Source organism: Sinocyclocheilus grahami, unplaced genomic scaffold (assembly GCF_001515645.1).
Source record: "Sinocyclocheilus grahami isolate Dianchi unplaced genomic scaffold, SAMN03320097.WGS_v1.1 scaffold1598.1, whole genome shotgun sequence".
In the NCBI taxonomy this organism is placed as follows: Eukaryota; Metazoa; Chordata; class Actinopteri; order Cypriniformes; family Cyprinidae; genus Sinocyclocheilus; species Sinocyclocheilus grahami.
Genome location: NW_015506777.1, coordinates 167,621 through 172,846, shown reverse-complemented (window position 1 = coordinate 172,846; position 5,226 = coordinate 167,621). Strand labels below are relative to the sequence as shown.

At 47.6% G+C, this 5,226-nt stretch overlaps 1 protein-coding gene across 1 annotated transcript in view; it reads left to right on the top strand.

Moving 5' to 3' along the window:
• plrdgb (PITP-less RdgB-like protein) overlaps positions 1-5,226 on the top strand; it is a 112,709-nt gene that overhangs the window by 14,775 nt on the left and 92,708 nt on the right. The gene's annotated exons all lie outside the window — the stretch shown is intronic.

Genomic DNA, 5,226 nt, shown 5'->3' with positions numbered 1-5,226 from the left:
GTTCGCCTTCCCACTCTCTCCAAGCCTGCTGGAGCTCCTGAGGAAGGAGTGGGTCATCCCAGTGACGGTGCTTATCCCACATGCTTTACACAAGTAACTTGGCTCGGGTTGTGTAGGGTAATATGAACCCTAGGGGATCGTACTGTCGAGCCAGAACTTTATACACATTGCTCATGGTCAGTGTGCCATAGTCCAGCGGGCGGCTCTTATACCCCAAGATGTCCAATTCCCAATGCCAACTAAGTCCAAGAGTAGACTCGGACAGACCAGTGTCATCGTGTGAGAGCCAGCGCTCCATACTGTCTGACCTTGCTTCCTTTGGTAGATGTGCGATGACAGTTGGGATGTTGCATGCCCACTGGCGGATCTCAAACCCCCCCGATGCCAGAATCTCCCTAAGACAGTCCACCAACCTTGTGGCTTCAGCTGCAGTCGGCAAGCTCTGAAGGCAATTATCAACATAGAAGCAGCGTTCAACCGAGTCTCTGACACCATCCTCTGGAACACTGTGATCTCTGACATGCCGTTGAAGAGCAAAGGTGGCACAACAAGGTGAGCAGATGGACCTGCCACTCGAAGATATCTGGGGGATTCTCACGCTTCATATCTCTCCATACGAACCTGAGAAGTGGCCGGTCTTCTGACAGAAGCTGGACTTGATGGAACATTCCCCTAATATCTCCGCAGATTGCAACTGCTTGTTGCCTAAAGCGCAATAGTACACCAAGGAGAGATGCACCTAAGGTCGGTCCCGGAAGAAGGGCATCATTGAGGTTCAGCCCACAAAACTGGTAGGAACAATTGAAGACGAGGCGATTCTTCCCATTATGGCTAACTAGGTGATGAGGTATGTACCACGATTCACCGGTCATCGAGATCTCATTGGGGCATAGCTTCTTGACTGCTCTGGATTGTACCAGCTGATGTATTGCCTCACAGTAAGCTTTGGCACGCTGAGGGTCCTTAGCCAATCGCTTCTCTGTACTCCTCAAGCTCGGCAGAACGGCCTCTTTGGATGCCTGGAACAGGGGCATATCCCGTTTTCATAGCAACGGAGTAGCATACCTGAGAATGCCAGCGACGTCTACTCTCCTAGTCTTTCCTTCCAAGAGCTCCATTGCCTCCTTGTCTTGCTTCGATCTGACAACCAACTTGTCACTCCGGAATGGCAGCACATCTATTTGCCAAAGCTTCTCAACATTCCTCATCAACTCTGTAGTCTGTGATGGAACACTGGTAAGAAGACACTGTTGTGCGCATGGTGCCCATTGGATGAGTTGGGCAGGCCCCTGAAGTGTCCAACCTAGTCTTGTACGGATCGCCGCCGGCCCTCCTGGTGGACCCAACCTCACTGGCTCGATGGGGGTAAGCAGATGGGGTGATCCGCTCCTATCAATACAAGTGGCTTGGCATGCTCGAATGCTTTGATAGGGAGGCCTGCCAGATGCTTATTTCTTCTTCAACATGGAGATGGGATATGAGTGATCCGCCAAGCTGAGACGCTGTGATGTGAACGCCTCTGTAATCCGAAAGCTTCTTCTGGGATGTGCAAGGGGTGAGATGCAGAAGGAGACGGATGTTCCCTTCAATGTTTGGACATCCTGCCATATTGTGCGAAGGACAAGATCCTCTTGTCTGCCTTGCAATCCAAGTCGGTCAATAGCTTCTGGGAGGAGCATAGTGCGTTCCGATCCATCGTCTAATACTGCGTAAGTGTCAAGAGTACGATCTTTATTCCGAAGAAGCACTCTCACAACCTTTAATAGCACACGACTTGAAGCTGATGGCCGGTCCAGGTAAAGGACCTCACTACTAGTGTTCACCAGACAACTCTCTTCTTTGGGTGGCTCTGCAGCTGGACAGATGTTCACATTATGGAGGACTCTCAAGTGCTTTCCTTGACACAGGTCACAGAGTCTTTTGAGGTCACATTGTGTTGCTTGGTGGGACCTCCCACATCTCCAGCATCTCTTATTCACCTTGATCCACTCTATAACTTTTTCCCTTGTGAGCTTCTGTATGGCTGTACACTTATTCAGAAAGTGTTCTGAACTCTCGCATTATGGGCAGTATGGCTTTATCTTGCCTTGCCTTTTGGACTCTGAGGGGCTCTGACCCTCTCGCTTCACAGCCTTACTTTCTGCAGAGCTCTCTGCCCCATGTAGCACTGTAGCCGCTGGTCTACTGATTCGCCTCTCAGCTTTGTGGCTCAAAGACCCTAGGACTCGGGTGTTGGATGGGATGTCGTAACCCTGACACCACGACTCATACTGGAGCCACTCTGCCAAGTCAAGCAGTGTATGTGTAGAGCCAGGTCGCTGATACATCTGGCGGCGGAAATTTGCCCTCAACTCCGGCAGAAGTTTCGTGAGCAGCCGTGTAACATGCGAGCAGCATCTTAGCTCTGCTTCTCCATCCGGGCCTAGGGTTTTCAACATGCCCACTAGCGACTGAACCTGCAAAGCAAACCTCTCAAAGGCTGCTCTATCTCCTCGCCTTATCTCTGGTCAGTCCATGACAGCAGCAATCTTCTTTAAGGCGATGTGATGTGGCTGCCCAAACTTCTCATTCAATGCGACCATTGTATCGGAGTATGGCATTGGCGAATTAATGTATGAATCAGCTATAAGGACAGCCTCCTCCAACCTCAGATGGTCCACAAGAACCTGATATTTGAAAAGCTCACTGGCATCCCTTGGCAACAGATTCGTTAGGGCCAGCTTCAGTCTGGAGAATTCCATGGGGTCCCTATGGATGAAGAGGGGGATTTTCGGTGTTGGCCCACGGTATTCCTTCTCTTCCATTGTAGCTAATGAGGGCTGATATGGTAATTCTCGGGAGGAGGTACGCTGACTCATGTGAGGCCCTGGTAAGCGTTTAAACGAAGGCCCAGATTCAACCCAGTCCATGCCAGTAGGACAGCTCGTGACTGGTGAGTAATACTGTGACCAGTCGGAGTATCGTGTAGCTTCCTAACGGGTGGTCTCTTAGGGGTTGAAGACGGACGACTTTGTGTAACTGAGCTGGCCACAGCACTCTCTCTCATTAGCTGGAGTTCATTCATCATTCTGTCTATGATGGTGACCATCTCTCTCTCCTCACCCTTTGCAGGCATTGACACTGGTTCAGTAGAGGGCCATGGTGGAGGTGGTAGCCAGTCATCATACTCATCTTCTTCCTTTCGTGTTGGAAAGCCATCCTTTATAGGAGGGGGTGGTACTGGCCACAGTTCTTTTCTTGCCTTTTCCAGTGTCTTAACTGAGGCTGCAAGAGAATGAATTTCCCTCTCTACACCCCAAAGCTGTGCAGGGCTACTCTGCATATTTTCTGTGGATCTGCGTGATGATGTGTCCTCTCTATACATCTCATACCGCTCATTCCTGCCCTCTGCATAGGGTGTAGGAGTATCTATCCACTCTGCGCGTAGCCCAGTTGAATGTGCATCGTAGCTAGGAGAGAACTCTTCATTGTGCTCACTAATATCTGAATCCCACTGCACCTGACGAGGAAGCCTTGAGGTATGTGCACTTTCCACTGGCCTCATCATAGCTGCTCCCTCAAGGTGAGTGCTCCAGCCCTCTTGCCCATTCATATGCTGTAACAAACTTGTGCGAGGTAAGACTCGTGTCTGTTGTCTCCGTGGACCAACCTCATAATCCTCAAGATATTGTGCCGGTCTCCGTTGCCGCTTTGGTCGAGTTGATGGGACCCAGGATGCTTCACCGCTTTGTTGCATGTTCACGGAACATCTACGAATCCGGCTCGAAGGACCAAATGTAGCTGAGGGGCTAAGGACTGTAAGGTGCTAGCTATTGCTAAGTAGGTGGAGTTGATCCGCGTGTGCCGGTTAGAACACCAAAGCTAGAGAAGGAATCGAGTTCAACCGATTTATTGTTACAGGCATATGCAGAGGGGGAGCCAGGTTATAGCAAAGTGCATTATCCAGTTCTCAGATTGTGCACATATTATAGATGAGCATTAATACTGATGCAGAGCAGTATCGTCTTGAACCTTATATCCTTTGACGGGTCAACATATACTCAGGTATGTGGGTGTGGTCTGCAACAAACAAATAAAGATATATTCTAACAAACAATGATTCTTATTATTACAATCCACAACATTTATTGTTAATAAATAACAATTTGGTCCCTCGATATCTCTTTTTGCCACCGTGAAATCTTCTCAGTCTCCTTTTCCGGTAAGGCTGCAGTTGCAGCCTCACCCTCAGTGGTCGCACTTCCTGTTTCAACAGTCAGAGAATAGACAGAAGGAAACATGAGTTGCAGAGAATTATTCTGAAATGTAATATGAGCACCCAATTTATGCAGCAAATCTCTACCCAAAAGGCAAAATGGAGCATCAGGTATTATTGCAAAAGAGCATCAGGTTATCTTAAAGAAGGATTGTCTTTAGAAGTTACTAAAGTTGGTGTCATTTCACAACGTACAGGGACACCTAAAATTCCCACAGAGTTAATAGTTTTCCTCGGGAGGCTTCAAAAGCCCCCGCGGTGGAAAGCTCACGCAGTCTCCGAGACAAAGCGTCAACAGAAATATCTGTTATATTCGAAGTTGTCAAACGAACCAATTGTGCGATTTCTGTTTGCATGTTATTCAAAAACATATTGACAAACAAAGGAGAATGTTCATCTAATGGAACGGCAGATTCTTCAGTCAAATCGATTGAAAAATGCAACAGGATTTTCGCCCGCTTTCTGTTTTGTGTTTGCAGTGAGAGTCAGTGGGTTTAATCAGTGACATTAACAGATTTACTATTCGCCGTCTTCTCCGCGACCTCATTCCCTTGGTGTTTTTACACACAGAAAAGGCGAAAAACATATAGCATTGTCCAGTTTTCTCTCAGAACGATGATCTGAGTTACTATTGCAATTATCGATGCAGTATGAATGACATACACCGGGTACATTTTTCACAATCACGACAAACAATCAAATACTGCCCTAAACTCAATAGCGGAAAGGCAGCGCTATCCTGCAAATATGGCGGATAAACAAGAACTCAACGCGGCGTTACGTCACATTCTCATTCTTTATACAGGCGCTGTGAAGCACTCCACAGAATTAAACGGTATTTTGCCAAAATAAAAGTCCCCGCGATAGAGAAAAGAGCACTTCTGTGCGTCTGCATTAATGAGCCTTTTGCACAATGTATATGTGTGTATGTATGTGTATATATATATATATATATATATATATATATATAT